The following is a 19,114-nucleotide window of genomic DNA, read 5'->3' on the forward strand; positions in this document are numbered from 1 at the left end:
CCCAGCAAGAATACTGGAGTGGATTGCCAAGCCTTGCTCCAGGGGATCTTCCCAACCCAGGGATTTGAACCCAAGTCTCTTGTGTCTCCTGCACTGGCAAGCGGGTTCTTTACCACTAGTGCCACCTGGGAAGCCCTGGTCCACTTAGTGAGCAAATCTAAACATTTGAAACCGGGACTCCAAGTTTATGATTAGACTTCCCTAGGGCAACAAATGCACATTTTTCTATCCGGCCTAGACATGCAAAGTGTTTCCCTTACCTCTCACCCCTCTCATCATGAGGAACATACACCTGTATGTTGGGAGTGTCATCAGATGGGATATTTCCTCTACTACTTCTGCTTCTGTGAAATGTGCTGAGAAATCAGTCAATAATATATGGAAACTATAGGTATAAATGCTCGTCTAAAGTCAGGATCCTAACGTTCATGTCTGCTTTTTCTGCAGATATGAGGTTAGATCATCTGAAATGGCTCTCAAAGGACAAATTATTTTACATGAGAGAAAGACACTCTGAGAAATTAGTCTATGTTCAGGGAGATAAAAATTAAAAATGGGTTACAAAGGGGATCTTTCTGGGAAGACCTGGGAGAAAAAAACAATCTTTTATCCAGAAGGACTCATGGAAGTTCTCATATGAAAGCAAGGCTTTGGTAGTACTGTATTTTTAGTCATCTTCACTTCTAACTCACATTGACATGGTCATTCTACAGTAAAGTAGAATCAGAGAATTTTAAAGTAGCAAGAAAGAAACCAAACAAAATCTTTAGTTGAATATCTTCCTTTTACTTTCCCAGGTAACTACAGCTGAGCTTTAAACAACACTGGTTTGAACTGCGTGAGTTTTTCCCTTATATGTGATTTTTTTCATGGCTGAAGGCTATTGTAGGTAGCCTTAGTTGAATCCTCAGATGTGAACTGGAGCTATGGGGGCAACTCAGAGACAGAAAGATGCTTCAGGAGCAGGCAGAATACCCAGAAACCCAAGATTCAATCTGAGTGGTAGAAACTGTGATAATCAACTCTGTTAACCTACGGATTCTATTACACAGAGATCTAGGCAGAACTAGGCAGGGAATTCCCAGTGTGCTGGGCAAGGGTGGCTATGGAAGAGTGGCAGAAAACAGGCTTATGATGCTGACAGAACAGGGACCCAGGGGTCTCAGAGACAGGACCAGTGCTATAAAGGGTCAAGGACCTCCTCTTGGCAATCTAATGATTTCTGACATAATTTCCCAAATGTCCAAGTTAGGAGTACTCATGACATGAGTGCTGGGAGTACTCATGACATTCTGGCTGTGCCACCATCAGTGATCGACACCCTGGAGCTAGATGCAGCCCCGGTGCTTCAACCACCCTTACTCCCACATCCTGAGTGAAGTCTAGGACACAGGTCCCCAGCGAGGCCAAGAATGGGCCACTGAGCGTAGTTATGGTGATGCCAGTTTCTCTAGAGCCCTAAAGGAGCACTTATTCTCAAGCGATTCCAAAGCTGGTCCAGAAAGCAACACAAGTGACCCCTCTCAACACTGTTTCCAGATTCCTCAGGCCTGCAGAGTGAGCAGTTAACACTTGCTCCATGGCAATAATGGTATGTGCAGAAAAGTCCAAGAGAATCACCAAGGTTATGTCTGAATCAAAACACATCTCTAAGCAACTGAAGCCAGGTGGGAACGAGAAAGAATGGTGTAGGGCAAAGGCAAAAAAGGTCCCACCCAAAATTTAAAGCACGATCTCCATTGTACAGAGCATGTTCTACACCATCAGCATAAGGAACAAGGTACAGAGCCAAGAGACTTAGGGTTTATTTGAATGCAAAGTCGAGTGAAGGGATAGGAAAAGAGAGCAGCTCATGCATCATCGTTCAGCTTTATATCAGTATGTTTAATACCTGTGGGCATAACCCACCAGACCCAGGCTGCTAGCCCTAGGAAAACACCACTGACACAGTTAACAACAGAGTTTCTGGTGCTCAATTTCAAGGCAATGTTCCTTTTTAGCCAAGTCATCAGAGACTCAAGCACTGTCCATTTGCTTTGTATTTACTGAGTTCATAATCTGTTTTGTGAAGAACTGTGATTTTCCCTCAAGGAGAGGTCCTTTTAAAAAAAAAAGTAGGTTTTGCATATAGGGTTATCATTACCATCTTTCTAAATTCCATATATATGTGTTAGTATGCTGTAATGTTCTTTATCTTTCTGGCTTACTTCACTCTGTATGATGGGCTCCAGTTTCATCCATCTCATTAGAACTGATTCAAATGAATTCTTTTTAACGGCTGAGTAATATTCCATGGTGTATATGTACCACAGCTTCCTTATCCATTCATCTGCTGATGGGCATCTAGGTTGCTTCAATGTCCTGGCTATTATAAACAGTGCTGCGATGAACATTGGGGTGCACGTGTCTCTTTCAGATCTGGTTTCCTCAGTGTGTATGCCCAGAAGTGGGATTGCTGGGTCATATGGCAGTTCTATTTCCAGTTTTTTAAGAAATCTCCACACTGTTTTCCATAGTGGCTGTACTAGTTTGCATTCCCACCAACAGTGTAAGAGGGTTCCCTTTTCTCCACACCCTCTCCAGCATTTATTGCTTGTAGACTTTTGGATAGCAGCCATCCTGACTTGCGTGTAATGGTACCTCATTGTGGTTTTGATTTGCATTTCTCTAATAATGAGTGATGTTGAGCATCTTTTCATGTGTTTGTTAGCCATCTGTATGTCTTCTTTGGAGAAATGTCTGTTTAGTTCTTTGGCCCATTTTTTGATTGAGTCATTTATTTTTCTGGAATTGAGCTGCAGGAGTTGCTTGTATATTTTTGAGATTAATCTTTTGTCTGTTGCTTCATTTGCTATTATTTTTCTCCCAATCTGAGGGCTGTCTTTTCACCTTGCTTATAGTTTCCTTTGTTGTGCAAAAGCTTTTAAGTTTCATTAGGTCCCATTTGCTTATTTTTGCTTTTATTTCCAATATTCTGGGAGGTGGGTCATAGAGGATCCTGCTGTGATTCATGTTGGAGAGTGTTTTGCCTATGTTCTCCTCTAGGAGTTTTATAGTTTCTATTCTTACATTTAGATCTTTAATCCATTTTGAGTTTATTTTTGTGTATGGTGTATAACACATATATACAGAATTTAGAAAGATGGTAATGATAACCCTATAAGCAAAACAGAAAAAGAGACACAGATGTACAGAACAGACTTTTGGACTCTGTGGGAGAAGGCGAGGGTGGGAAGTTTTGAAAGAACAGCATCGAAACATGTATATTATCTATAGTGAAACAGATCACCAGCCCAGGTTGGATGCATGAGACAAGTGCTCGGGCCTGGTGCACCGGGAAGACCCAGAGGAATCGGATGGAGAGGGAGGTGGGAGGGGGGATCGGGATGGGGAATACTTGTAAATCCATGGCTGATTCATGTCAATGTATGACAAAACCCACTTCAATATCGTGAAGTAATTAGCCTCCAACTAATAAAAATAAATGAAAAAAAAAGTAGGTATGCTTATTTTCCAAAGAAGAACCAGAAGAGATGTCAGGGAAATGCTCAGTTGGAAGTGGGAAAAGAAGAGAACTGATAGAGAGAGAGAGAGAGAACACTAGGAATTTGAAAACTCATCACATGCCCACCTAAGATATCTTATCCACATCATTGAATATTCATTCATTCATTCATTCAATAACTACTGGACATTTTGACATGCTAGGCTCTGTTTTAAGCACTAGAAAAAATGGTTAATAAGAAGCTACTCCTGTGAAGTTTGCTATCTGGCATGGGTGATGGACAAAACACACATAAGTAAGTTTGTTATTAAAGCTAGGTAATGACAATTGCCCTGAATGAAAATATAGGAGGAGTTGGGGTTCTTGAGTGCCTGGCATGAGCTAATTTAGATAAGGTAGTCAGGGATGGCTCTCTGAACAGGGGTCCCTATGATGTGAGGGAAGGAATTTTGACAAGATGTAAAGGGTTAGCTAGCCTTTGCTCTGAGATGTGAGCATAGCTTAAGAACCTCAAGATGAGCAGGTCAGCTAAAGCCACTGGCGCAGGCTAAGGTAGAAACAGGAGACCACTTAGTCACTGCCTCGCTGCAGGGCTTATCATGCATACAGGTCTGCAATATCTTTATGTCCATTCATAAAGGCGTGTGAAAGTTTAATGCATTTCTTTGTAAATGTGCTCATATTTCTTTCCTTTTTCAACAAAAGGTCTCACATATTTATTATGGAGCCAAAGCACTGGAGTAGAAACACTGACACAAAGAGAAAAATTTTTTCCAATAAAACACATACAGCTGTTCAGAGAGTAGTGATGTTCTCAGAGTGATGGCGTGAGATGCAAGAGATCTGGACACAGCATAAATAAGTGTGCCACTTCACGTGCTCATGTGCGGGACTCCTTATAGACTCAGCCTGATTCTTCTTTTCTTGAAACTGTACCTGATTTTATTACCCGTTTTCATGAAAATCCACTGGGGAATGAGATGATCCTGCTTTTGTTTCTTGGCTAAGAATCACTTAATCTTGAAAGTCTTGGAAAAAACACAGCAAGAAGCAAATTCAACTGCACAGAGGATGGCAGAGACTAGAAGAGAGATGAACGCATTTCAATCTCCTTCATGCATTTTTCTTGCTCTTATTGGAGAAGGGTTATTTTTCTATTTCTTCTCTGCGTGACTTCCCCCGGGCGCTCCCAATTTTTTTGCAGGCCTTCTGGAAGGCCTTCCCAGCTAGTCCAGCCAGAATGTTTGCTCCTTTCTCTGACCCAGCTCTTCTTTGGAGTCTGTGTGTGTGTGTGTGTGTGTGCTACTGTGCTCAACTCTTTGCCATCCCATAGACTATAGCCCACCAGGCTCCTCTATCAATGGGATTTCCCAGGGAAGAATACTGGGTTGCCATTTCCTCCTCCAGGGGATCTTGATCAAACCCACGACTTCTGGGTGTCCTGCATTTTAGGAAGATTTTTTACCTACTGAGCCATCAGGGAAGTCTCCTGAGCTGCATAATACCTGCCCCACCAGCACCCAATATAGGATGTAGAATTTAGGTTTCTTTTTGTTTTGCATCTACTTCTATGTCATCTCTGGACAAGCCCTCGGTAAAAATGGAGTCAGAAAAAAAATGTGACTTCTAATTCCAGCCCTTCCACTCACTGGTTGTAAACTAGTTTTTCAAACTTCACTGTAAAATAGAATGTGAGCACTAGTACCTACAGCATGTTTGTAAAGAGGGAACAATATAAACAGGTGTTTGGGCATGGGAACAGATATCAGCAGGGCTGTGGGTTTTTGTAATAAGGGGCTATGCCTTTGATATTCAGTTATGTCCCACAGTACCTATAACACTTTGTTGTCGCTCGGTCACTAAGTGACGTCTGACTCTTTGTGACTCTTTAGACTACAGCATGCCAGGCTTCCCTGTCCTGAGCTATGTGATAGCTCAAAGTCATGTCCATTGAGTTGGTGATGCTATCTAATCATCTCATCCTCTGCTGCCCTCTTCTCCATTTGCCTTCTGTCTTTTCCAGCATCAGGGTCTTTTCCGTTGAGTTAGCTCTTCCCATCAGGTGGCCAAAGAACTGAAGCTTCAGCTTCAGCATCAGTCCTTCCAGTGAATATTCAGGGTTCTCCTTTAGGATTTACTTATTTGATCTCCTTGCTATCCAAGGAACTCTCAAGAGTCTTCTCCAGCACAACAGTTTAAAAGCATCAATTCTTCAGCGCTCAGCCTTCTTTATTGTCCAACTCTCAAATCCATACATGACTTCTGGAAAAACGATAGCTTTGACTAGATGGACCTTCGTCGGCAAAGTGATGTCTCTGCTTATAATATGCTGTCTAGGTTTGTCATAGCTTTTCTTCCAAGGAGCAAACTTCTTTTAATTTCATAGCTGCAGTCACTGTCTGCAGTGATTGTGAAGCCCAAGAAGATAAAATATGTCACTGTTTCCACTTTTCTTTATAACACATTATGCTTCCTATCAATGGTCTTTGAGGATAGTGTTACATGTTCCAGAAAGCGCAGGGTTTAGAATTATCAGAGATAGATTCCTTTCAGGTTCTGTCACTTTCTAGTTATACGACCAAGAATAAAGGTCATGTAACTCCTCTGAGCCTCAAATTCCTCATCTACAAAATAGGAAAAATCATGCTAACCTCACAAGGATATTGGATATAATCCGCAAGATAATATATAGAAAAAAGAAAGCATTTCCTGCTCTAAAACCTCTGATTCTGTGGCTCTTAACTCCTTAATTCTTGATGATTTAATACAAAATTCAGTTATGTGAAGCTGTAATTCTTTTAGAAAGAAATTCATAGACTAAGTACTTTTCTCTGACAACTCCTTCCTGGACTAGAAGACCAGGGATAGTGAGAGCCATTCTGATGTTGCACAGAACAGAAGTCACAAGGAGAAGGCCATTGTTAAGGTACATGTGACTCAGCTCAGGGTTATCAGAACCCCCCATGTATTTCTTTCCAAGGTAAAGGTCATTAATGGACTCTGCACTGGTAAATCTGACAAATCGCTTTGTGTTTATTTCAGCTTAAGTCCCTCTATCTGAAGCAGTCATGTAGTGTTCTATAGATATCTCACCGAATGGCAGGGCAAAGTTGGGTGGAGATAGGTCACAGTGCCCGAATAGACATGCCCAGCAACTTTTTTGCAATTCTAAATGACAGTCTGACCTTGACAGGACTCACATTCGGCTGATACACTTCAAAGTATGGGAGGCGGAGCCAGGTGTGCAGTAGTTGAAAAATAATTTAGGCACGAATGTCAGTACAGGTCCATAGGGCAGGAAGAATCCAGATTGGGCACCCGAAAAAGGAAACGCGGGTGAAAGTAACAAGTATCTCTAACCAATGACTAAATATCTCCATACCATTCTTGCTCAAGGATATTACAGTATCCTCACCATAATTTTGGCAAGCTTATCACATTCACTGACAGTATGGACACTACAAAAATATTTTGTAAAAATCCAACATGTGGGCATCAGGTGAGCAAGGAATTGTATCCATTTTCTTGTACTTGATTTTATTACCAGTTTTCATGAAAACCATTGGGGAATGAGATGATCCTGCTTTTGTTTTTGGCAAAAGAATCACTTAATCTTAAAAGTCTTGGGAGAAGACATGGAGAGAAGCAAATGCAACTGCACAGAGGATGGCAGAGAAAAGAGAGATGAATGTGCTTCAGTCTCTTTCATATATTTTTCTTACTTTTATTGGAGGAAGATTATTTTTCCATTTCTTCTCTGTGTGACTTCCCCCATGAACTTTCATTTTTTCGTAGGCTTTCTGGAAGGCCTTCCCAGCTAGTCCACCCAGAACGCTTGCTCCTTTCTTTGACCTAACTCTTCGAGTCTACTTACTGCTCTTCATAATACCTGCCCCACAAGCACCTGATGCAGGATTCAGGATCTGGATTTGTTTTTATTTTGCATGTATATCCATGTCATCTCTGTGGAGGCCCTCAGTAAAAATGGAGTCAGAAAAAATGTGAATTCTAATTCCAGCCCTTCCACTCATTAGTTGTGAATTAGTTTTTCAAGTTCCACTGTAGAATGTTATGAAGTCATCATCCTCTTACACAATTAAAAACTTGCCGCTAATTGTTTTATAGAGCTAACTTTTCTATTTGCTTGCAGTACAGAGACGAGTAATACATTAGAATCTGTAGCACCATCAAAAGAAAAGAAAAAGGGAGCAGACTGAAGAGATGATGCAACCAAGAAATGATGACAAAAGGGAGGACTTGGAAGGTCTGAAATCAGCCAGTTGCCCTGTGTTCCACCACCTGAAGACTACTCACTTTCCGGGAAGCAATAGAACAAAGAGAGAGAGGTCAAATTTTTCTTACTTACCCAAGAACTCATTGTAACATCAGGGAAGAAAGGATTTATGAGAATAGGTTGGTGGTCCTTTAGCTTGTTCTACGTGAATATGCATTTTTTGGTGGACCTTCCTTTTCAGAGATGATGCTATGGACCATAATGCAGCCTCTGGAGTGGGTATTACAAGGCCCTCAAAGGGCCCATTTTCTATTTCTTTTTACCAATGGAGAGATGTAGGTTTGCCTCTTTAGCTCAAGACTGACTCTTCTCTGTGCCTTTACTGCTCATCCTCACCACACCAAAAGCCGGAGAGGCTATCTAACAAACTTGTTACTAGAGATTAACTCCTATCTGGCCCCAACCTGGAACCTCAGGCTTTCACTTAGCCATTCTTCCTGTCCACCAAAATTTCCCCATCCTCTTTTTCATAATAGCCTTCTTATCTGCATTCCCACTGCCATGACCCTAGCTCTTATTCTTGGGTTTTTCTTAAACTAACAAAAATATTTTCTAACCAGTCTCTGGGCTTCAAGTCATATGCCCCTTGAATCCATTTTCAATATTTTCATCCCCGGTGTGAGCTGAAAAGGCAGTCCTCATCATATATCATTGTACTGAAATCCAATTCCTTAGCACAGCATATAACACTCTTCATGACCTGGCTCCTGTTACCCTCTCCAGGTTCATGTCCAACTTCTCTGGTGACACTCTGCCTCCTGACTCTGCCCATCCACCTGCCATTCCGGAAGCACACTAGCTGTCTCATACTATCAAGTTTGTTCTACATTTCTCTGTTCAAAACATCCTTCCTTCTGTCATCTTCCTTCCAATCTCCTCTCTTTCTAAAACCTACTGGAGATTTCCCTAATTCTATTAGGCAGCCCTCCAACCACTCACCTTTGTGTGTCGGTAGCATCTTCTCTTTCTATCATAGGAACCATAGTGCTAGATTATAAACTATTTAATCACCTCTCCCCAAGGCTGAAGATTGTGCATCATTTATATGAACACACATACATACACATAGAAGATACGTCTAATGCTCATTAAGTGGTTGCCAACCTAATGAATAAATACATTCATCTCTGTCTCTCAGATCTGCCCTTCCTGTTCTTCCTGCTAATAATGTAGTTGCTGATTTGCCAGAGGTCAGAAGACAGCCACAAAACAATCAAGTGTATGGCTACCGCCACTTGGGAGGTTGAGGGGATAGAAATTGCTACCAGTCCCAGACAAGACCCCTGGTCCGTGGGAAGGAGAGTACAACAATCCAATGACTATATCTGAAAGGAGAAACTGAAAATATGATCTCTGGCAGACTTATGTGATAGAATGCCTTGTCGACCGGCTACGAAGAACTAGAGGTGTGCATACCAGGAACACACTAACACGGCAAATTGACCAAGCAACACATGCACAGATTCACACTCAGAATGAGCTGACAACCAGCCATTACCTGCCAAGAACTAGTATGATTTAAACTCCTGTGAGATTTGTAGAGTCCAAAGCCAGAGCAGCCTCTTTAGTTCTTCTTTAATACTGAAACTGCTGTTTCATGACAGTCTGATTCTGAAGGGCTGTGGTTATATGTGCACAGAAAGACCTCAGGATAGCACAGAAGGATTTGATCCAGGGACATGGGTATGGAGGGGGTGGGGAAGGGGGGGGTGTCAATTACTCTCACTTAGGAATAAACCCGCTAATGCATCTGTGTAGTTTTAAACACTAGACAAGGAATTATTAGGTAATGATTACATTTAAAATAAATAAGCAGTAAAACATTTCCTTACTGGTTACTCTCAGGCAAAATTTTATGTCCTCCTCATAGAATGTCACAATATCTCAAGGTCTCAATTAAATGAAATAAGTACACTTGCTTTAACAGATCATCATATGTCTATTCAGAAGTTCATTAAAACCAGGAGTGTGTACAAAATCCAACAATACTCAAGGTTACAAAATGTGGATTTTGTCGTCGTTTGTTTTTTACCAGTGGTTCAGTCAAATATATCTAAAAAAATCCTTTTGGAGATGATATTAGTGAACAAGCCAACTTTGGACATTATTTATAGGCAAGGAGACATTTAAAAAGCAGCCATTGTTGAATCACTGTTGAATCTCTGATGGTTTATAAGGTGGAAATCCTGCTTACACATGCAACAGTTAACCTTGTGGGCGACACACGGGACATCTCTTGAACCCAAGTCTGTGCTACGTGTTAACTGCCGATTGAAAAAGCACCAGGCTTGGGGCCTCCCTGGCGGCTCAGCGGCAAAGAATGAGCCTGCTCATGCAAGACACACGGTCCACGAAGATCCCATGGACTGTGGGACACCTAAGCCTATGCTCCACAACTACCGCGACTGTGCTCGAGAGCCCGGGAACGACAACTCCTGAAGCCTGGACACTCTAGAGCCTGTCCTCGGCAACAAGAAAAGCCGCCACAGTGAGAAGTCTGAGCGCCGCAACTAGACAGTAGCCCCTGCTCACCGCAACTAGAGAAAAGCCCACACAGCAACAAAGACCCAGGAGACCCATAAATAAATAAGCTATTTAAAAAAATAAGAGAAAATCATCTGTTTTAGTTGAGGGGAGGGATAAATTAGGAGCTTGGGATTAACATGTACACAATACTATATATAAAATAGATAACCAACAAGGATCTACTATATAGCACAGGGAACACTAACCAATAATCTGTAATAACCTATATGAGAAAATAACCTGAAAAAGAATGAATATATATATACTTGTAGAACTGAATCACTATGCTGAACACCTGGAACTGACACAACATTATAACTCAACTATATTTCAAAAAAAATTTTTTTAAAGATTTGCTTCTAAAACTTTGACAATAACTTAAGTTTAGATCAATCAAAATACCTATAGAGCTAGTTGAAAACACAATTTCAAAAGCATGATCACTCTTTGGAACTGGAATCTACTTCTCAACCCAAATTACAGAGCCATTATATGGAAAAACTGATCCTTTAAGGGCAAGAACATGTCCTATAACTGAACTGCTTTTCTATAATTTAAACAATAAATCAACTATGCGATTTCCTTCCTATAAAAAAAGAAAAAACAATTATCTGCTTTATGGAAATTACATTTTCCACTTGCTTTGTGGTCAGCTCTAGTCTAATATCTTCTTTAAAGCCTACTCTGCGTCCTCCCCCTCATATTCATTCTCTTTCCTTCTCCATTTATAGGTTTCATTGTGCATCCCTCTTATCTTTGCATGTAATTTGCACAAAGTCAAGACAGTAAAAAAATACATCTGACAACATTTACAACATGCTAACCAAGCACATAGCAACTTCTCCAGAAATTCTCTCTGAGCCTTGTGGTTCTTTTGTGACAGCTTAACATTGACAAACCTCATGGGCCTCAAGGTGTACATCCCAGTCCATCAGCACCAGAATCAGCCTCTCCTGGGAAACTGTCAGACATGGAAGTTCATGGCCCCACCCAGGCCTGGCTCATCAGAAACTCTTGGGGTGGGACCGGTAATCTGTGTTCTATTGAGCCTTCTGTGTGATTTTAACTTTTATCTCAAAACTGGAGAATTATGGTCCTATGATTACAAATCAGTGTCTATTTGGACAATTTGATTAGCTTATGAGAAAAAGGAAAGATTGAGGTTTTATGATGGATTTGAAGAAATTAAAAAACAAACTTCCAATTATCTTGGCAAAGAACTACTTCTTGCAGAAAGCAAGCACAGTAAGATTATTGATATGAAAACACACACACACACACACACATACACAAAACAGAGAAATGCGTGTCTAATGGAGCAAGACAGATGATATTTCTAATTATCAGGAGAACTGCTTAGCACTGAGTGTCAGGACAACCACAGCCTCCTGAATTAATTCAGGTTCTGGGCTGAATGAACGTGCAAAGCTTATTCCCATGGAAACCAAGTACTATACAGATTGATAGGGTTAGAGAACATATAACTGAGCTAAGGCAATTGCCAGTTTTATAAGATTAGCATTGAAAATTTGATACCACGAATTTATTTTCCAAATATCAAACATGGCTCATCTATATTTGAGGATAAAGGATGATAAAAATTTGACTTAAGAGAAAAGAAAAGCCCTACTACAACACAACCTAGCATCTTTAAGCTCTGGCCAGAATGAGGCAGAAGGTCTGTTTTCTTAATACTGCCATCATTACAAGGAGATTGTTCTGAACATTGGTATTAAATGGGTTACCATGGCCTCCTGCCTGGACTCCAGCGTGCCAAGTTTCAGTCATGAGTGAGCTATGAATGGGCTGAATAAGATGCTCACAGATAGGGTTTCCTAGCCCAAGCCCCTGCCATAGAGCATCCCACCAGGAAGATCACCAGGAAGTAACAAAGCACTAAGACTGATCCAGCCTCTATTCACTCTTTCTGGCATTCCTTTCCTGGTCCTCACTAATGACCTTATCACAGAGGACACATTTGCTGTATAATGAGGTCTGCTTTTAATAACAGTAGATCTGCTATCTGCCATTCCTGAGCATGGAAAAGCAGGGAGAAATTGCTTTAGACTTCTGAAAGATTTGTTTGTTCGTTCCTTGGGCAATTTTGGCATGTTCAAATTTTATATATGACTGTGACCAACTGGGAAGAAAGCAAACAAGTTCAAAACATGGCTAACTGTGCTCTGACACAGGCCTTTGTCTCCAGTAAAAATTAGAGACCCCTAGGGGATTCTGTCTCTGCATCCTCAGACAGACACAAAGAACCTCAGGTAACACAAACCAGGATGTTCAAAATCAGCAAATGCGACCTGCAGAGCTGGGCTTATATTCAACATCTATTCAAATATCTAAGACCCCTTCCAGATTTAAAACTCTCTACTTTTCTGATCATGGAGCTTCTCACAGGGACTAAGCCTTTGAAATTTCATGCTAGGTCTCAGTGATTGAGGTTTTTGTCAAGGAAAAAAAAAAAGTCCATAAGTAAATATGCTAATTGGGAGGTTGTGTTTGTAAATGCTCAGCATCTGAGAGCTGAGCCTCACATTTTCAAGCGCTAGAGGTAGTTTTCAGAGTTTCATATTTTGGAAGGTAAGGTAAGAGTTTATTGCTGATAAGCCAATCTGCTGAACAAGGCCCTGAGTAGAGGGTCCAGATGAATTCATGGATTCCTTTCAGGATATTTACATTGACATGTAATTAGGCAGAATGTGTGTGAGGGAAGAAATGGAAGGGATGGAGGGAAAAAATGGAAGGGATGAAGGCAACAGTTGGCAAAATAAAAGGAAAAGAAAAGGCAGCAAAAACACTTGTAAAAGAAGATGGAAGTGATTTTGGCTGTGCTGACCTGAAGGTCTAGAAGGAGATGAGAGAGCTTGTCCTTTTCAAGAGGTGATCAACTCAGATCCCCAAGCTTGACATGATTATCTCACAAGATTTGATGGTTGATTATTTCAGCTTCCACACATACAGTTGTTTTATTGCTCCAAGAATAACCCAAGCCTATCTGAAATGTAGCAGTCATGCCCAGGTCTGTGACCTCTTGATTCAAGGAACTTGCTGGCTGACATTTTATTTGAGTTCTAATATAGGTTGGCAAGTCAACATTGCTTTCTTTGTGTGGGGAGAAGGTAGCTTTTTAAAACTAACTGGGAAGTCATTGGTAACATTCCAGTCACTAAATTGGAGTGGCCAGGAGTCCCTGGCTTTATCTTTTTGCTCGCAACTTTTGCAGATTTGATCAAAGTCAAAAGGACTTCTACTGAAGAATTATGAGCTATTTTTGGTGTGCAACCCAGTACCAAATAGGTAAAAATGAACCAGTCTTTAAATGAAAAGTTTTATATTATCTGGATATGAGATAAACATTTAACTCCAAAAGCTTATTTGCAAGTTAAACTACTATCCCAAGATAGTGGAACACATGTCTATCTTTCTGTCTCAATCATCTCTGAGTCCTAAAAACACATGAACTAAGTAGAAGAATCACATTTTCAAAGGTCATATGCTATAATCCATGCCAGGCAGACACCTCTTCTTGCCACCTCATCAAAACCCAACCAGGAATGTTTTTTATAAATGCACATGAAAATATTTACTGATAAATACAATATTTACTGAAAATATTTATGGATAAAAAAACCCACAATTTGATGCCAAGGAAAAGCGACACAAAACCGAAGTGTTCTTATTTTTTAGATTTCTGATTTTTCAGAGGTAAAAAGTGGATCCCAATTTGTTTGTGACCCAAAGATATTTTTCAAATAGTTTCTATGATTAGCCACAAGGATTTAGAAGAGCAGACACTGTAAACATTCATGAGTTTTGAGTTGACTACCTGGAAATGTAAGATTACTCCATCTGAAATCTACTGACTCTATATCAACTTACAGAAAAACATGGAATTTTGTGAAAAGGATCCATTGCTTTTAGGAACATGGATGCCTGTTTCTGCGTTCATTCATTCAATAGATATTATATCTCCCCTGTGCTGAGAATAAAAACTTGAGGTCTCGCACTCACCTGACTGACAAACTTCTAAAGTTCAGAACTGGTACCAAGTGGGAGTTATCAGTCAGAGGCCAACCTCTGTTTCCTGGGGCTTTGCTGGCTGTGGGTCCTTATCCTAGACCCTCAGAGCCATTTTACAGTATTTCTTCATCACAATATCATTCGTTCACTCAACTGGCATCTAATGGGCTGGGTGCTCTTTCATTCTCAAAGCATATAAAGGCAAAAGCGGTCCCTATCCTAACAGTCTTAGTCCAGACCCTTCTGCAGGCTTGCCCATGAGACTTTGAGCTAGTGGAGCTTGTTTTCTTATTTACCCCAATGCAATTTTATTTATACTTTCTTCAAATGCGTCCATCTCTTCATTTCTCCCCTCCTTTTCCTCTTCCAGGCAAGGGTTTCTTCAAAAAGGAGGAGGAAGAAAAGGAGGAGAGGGATGTGGATGTTTTGGTAAAGTGATACCAATCATAACTTATTTATTCATCTTTCAAACAGAGTGAAAAAATTCTGTTCACTGTTAATTCAACTATAAATTTTAAATGCCTTAACCGTCAGTCTTTTAAAAAATATTCAGTCACACATACCATCAACTCCAAAGCCTTCAAATCAGTGAGGTCTGACCATTTACTCAACCCCACTGAAGTCCACAAAAGTGTGACTTGTGACAAGACTTTTCCTTATAATTTACAACTTAAGCATGCTTATCAGGTCAAAGACACTGTTCCACTGACATGTGTTTTTCTGAAGTATAACTTTGGAAAGCAGAAGAGGAACAACTCTAGTGGGAAATATGAAAAGCAGACATAGGAATAACGTCTCTCAAATATAATACCAATTGGCCACATCCCATTGAAGCAACAGTGTTCTGGGCAAAATAGAATCCTTAAAATCCTTAAATTCACTGTAAATCTCATAAGATGGCTTTGGACAAGGTGAGAAATTAAACCATTAAGATGGGATTGTAAACTGACTTAAAAAAAAAAAAAGCTATCTTGGGACTTCCCTGGTGGTCCAGAGGCTAAAAGACTCAGCACTGCCAATGCAGGGGGCCCAGGTTCAATCCCTGGTCAGGGAATTAGATCCCCCATGCCACAACTAACAGTTTGCATGTCACAAGTAGAAAAGATCCCACATGCAGGATCAAAGATTCAAGATCCCCTGTGCCAAAGCTAAGACTCAGCCCAGCCAAATAAATAATGATAACATAAATAAATATTTTAAAAAGTAATAAATATTACTTTATGCATTTGAAAGGAATTTAAGCAAATAACTTTCAGATAGTACAAATTATCTCCTATTGAATTTTCCTCAGAACCTTACAAGTGAGTTTCTTATGATAGTGATACATTTGTAACATATATTTCTTTCCCTTTATTCTCTCTGTTCTCTCCCTGCAATTCCATCATTAGACATTCCACCCTTTATCACATATTTAAATACAACCCAGAGGAAAGGCCTGCTATGCCTTCTCAGTGACCAAAACTCCATCTCCAGAGCTGTACTGGGAACAGTGTGGTAGCTGGAATCTGCTTTTCCCCATCTTTGGCATTCCTCACAGTATGTCAGGCACTTGATATCACAGAATCATTGAGGTCCAAGGAAGTTGACAGGTAACTGGGCCCCATCCTCTGATCACAAAGACAAAAAGGTGAAGCAAAAACTCAAAAGAAAAAGGAAAATTGTCTAGAGTGACTCAGGTCATTAGAGAAAAGGTTGGGCCCAGAAGGATGGAGCCTGCAGGCACTTGGCAACTCACTTTGAAACTGAGCAGGACCCTGTAGGGTTCCTGGGCAGGGAAGCCTTTCTGTGTTCCTTGCTTCTTGCACTTTGCTTTGTTCCAAAGGGCAGGTTCAAATATTTGCTGATCAGGGAAGGGAGAAGATGCAGAGACAAGGGAGAAGCAGCCAAGAAACAATAGTGCTCTTGGGACAGAAGCCTGGTTCCAACTCAAGGGATGTACCTAATAGTGTCTTTGAGCTCTTTACAGAACTAAAACCCCCAACAAATGGAAGATGTTAATTATCTGATGAAGCATTCTTCATTCTAGATAAGAGGGTCACAGTTTGATAACCTCGAGAACCACAGAAGCTTGTCAGGAGACCACATGAGGCTGGATTAAAGGAGTGCAGTCCCTGAATACACCCTGATTCTTATCAGCAACCCCACTCTTGAACCATTGCTATAAAACTCACCAAATCCCCCCAGGATGGGATACACAGATTTTGGGGGCACAAACCCCTTGTGTCCCCCTTTACCTGGCAAAGCAATAAAGTTATGCTTTTCTACTTTACCCCAAACTCTCCTCCGAGATTCAACTCAGCACTGATGCACAGAGGCCAAGTTTTGGCATCGACCTCCCAAGCCTTTACTGAGCCCTCTGTGGGCTAGGCCAGGAAAGGACTACAAGTGCCTTTTCATATAGATGTTCAGTTCAATTCAGTTCAGTCGCTCAGTCGTGTCCGACTCTTTGTGACCCCATGAACTTCAGCATACCAGGCATCCCTGTCCATCACCAACTCCCGGAGTTCACCCAAACCCATGTCCATTGAGTCAGTGATGCCATCCAACCATCTCATCCTCTGTCGTCCCCTTCTCCTCCTGCCCTCAATCTTTCCCAGCATCAGGGTCTTTTCAAATGAGTCAGCTCTTCACATCAGGTGGCCAAAGTATTGGAGTTTCAGCTTCAACATCAGTTCTTCCAATGAAGAACTGATCACCCAGGACTGATCACCTTTAGGATGGACTGGTTGGATCTCCTTGCAGTCCAAGGGACTCTCAAGAATCTTCTCCAACACCACAGTTCAAAAGCATCAATTCTTCGGCGCTCAGCTTTCTTTACAGTCCAACTCTCACATCCATACATGACCACTGGAAAAACCATAGCCTTGACTAGATGGACCTTTGTTGGAAAAGTAATGTCTCTGCTTTTTAATATGTTGTCTAGGTTGGTCATAACTTTCCTTCCAAGGAGTAAGTGTCTTTTAGTTTCATGGCTGCAGTCACCATCTGCAGTGATTTTGGAGCCCCCAAAATAAAGTCAGCTACTGTTTCCACTGTTTCCCATGAAGTGATGGGACCGGATGCCATGATCTTAGTTTTCTGAATGTTGAGTTTTAAGCCAACTTTTTCACTCTCCTCTTTCACTTTCATTAAGAGACTTTTTAGTTCTTCTTCACTTTCTGCCATAAGGGTGGTGTCATCTGCATATCTGAGGTTATTGATATTTCTCCTGGAAATCTTGATTCCAGCTTGTGCTTCCTCCAGCCCAGCGTTTCTCATGATGTACTCTGCATATAAGTTAAATAAGCAGGGTGACAATATACAGCCTTGACGTACTCCTTTTCCTATTTGGAACCAGTCTGTTGTTCCATGTCCAGTTCTAACTGTTGCTTCCTCACCTGCACACAGGTTTCTCAAGAGGCAGGTCAGGTGGTCTGGTATTCCCATCTCTTGATGAATTTTCCACAGTTTATTGTGATCCACACAGTCAAAGGCCTAGTTAGCCAGACTCAAAACCCAATATTTACAATGAATCTACTTGCCTACCTGTAAACATAGAAGTTAGTTCTTAACCCTTGTGAATTGATCTAATGAACTTCATAAATGAGATATAAAACTGGTATCCTTAGAATATTGCACCCATAAAGAAGTACTAGAACTCAGAGCCCACAGATGTGCTTTTAACTTTACTAATTAAAAAAAATTGCATTTATAGACTGTGAAGAGAGAGCTCAAGCTTTTTAATTATATACTCAGAATTAAATTTGTGTTTATTCATTTAGTTAGTCAATTTATTATTTAGGTGTGTATACAAAGACTGTAGACACAGAAATCTTGATTAATTCTGATGTTCAGATCTAACTGGTTACTATTAACATTGGCTAAGTTATTAACTTTCCTAAAGGATCAATTTTTACATTGTCATGCATGATAGTGAATCTTAGTCAAGTGTGAACCCTTACTCCATTCAATTTTCCATGAATTCTCTGAGATAATTAGTTTTAAGAAATACCACAAGGTGGCACCTTATCAATTTCAAGTCCTCTTGGGACTGTCTGAACCATGGGACAAGGATATGAATCACAGAGCTCAAAAGGATAGGAGTATTAACTTCCAACACTTGACACACAGCCCTTGCTTCATGAGAGCACGGAGGCTCCCTAGATTTCTGAGTTCCCATCACCCTCATGTACTTGTGGTAAGTACAATGCCCACTACTTTTGTGTCTGGCTCTGGCCTTGGATTTCCCCAGCATCTAAGAACTCCATGCATGGTTCTGTCTGGTCTATTTGCACATTTTCTGTATCTGGCTGATCTGTGTCTTGTCCCAAATGTACTAACTTTAACCCATTTTGGAGATGGGCAAAAAAGTATAATGCTTGAGCTGTGTCATTTCAGGGGCCTTTGCTTCCCTTCATAATGCAGACATTATGAACCAGGGTCCTTACCTTCCCTGGGATATCACATAAATGCTGGCTCATATCTGGGAAGTGAGGAAGCAGAGAAGAAACTGGATCCGATTATTGGATATCTGTTGTGTCTGTGTGTGCATGTGTGTGTCATTGTTGCATCTATGTGTGTGTGTCATGTGATCATTTTTCTAGTCTCTCATTTTCCTTCAGCCTGTAAGTCACTAGCTTATCTCTAGAGAGTTATTCCAACCTCAGGACTGACTCGGTTCTCTGCCTTCTTTCCCCTTTCTGTCACCCATCCACTTCCACTTTCAACATTCATAAAGGACCAACGCAGAAAAAGACAACACTTTTGAATGCAGCTCTTCA

At 40.8% G+C, this 19,114-nt stretch overlaps 1 protein-coding gene and 1 non-coding gene across 10 annotated transcripts in view; one reads left to right on the forward strand and one right to left on the reverse strand.

Moving 5' to 3' along the window:
* The window catches only part of NCKAP5 (NCK associated protein 5), a 1,111,865-nt gene that overhangs the window by 904,140 nt on the left and 188,611 nt on the right, over window positions 1–19,114 (reverse strand). The gene's annotated exons all lie outside the window — the stretch shown is intronic.
* Window positions 15,334–15,408, forward strand: TRNAG-GCC. The gene has a single exon. It is a non-coding gene; the product is annotated as a tRNA-Gly (tRNA).

The sequence above is a fragment of the Cervus canadensis genome, chromosome 15 (assembly GCF_019320065.1).
Source record: "Cervus canadensis isolate Bull #8, Minnesota chromosome 15, ASM1932006v1, whole genome shotgun sequence".
Lineage (NCBI taxonomy): Eukaryota > Metazoa > Chordata > Mammalia > Artiodactyla > Cervidae > Cervus > Cervus canadensis.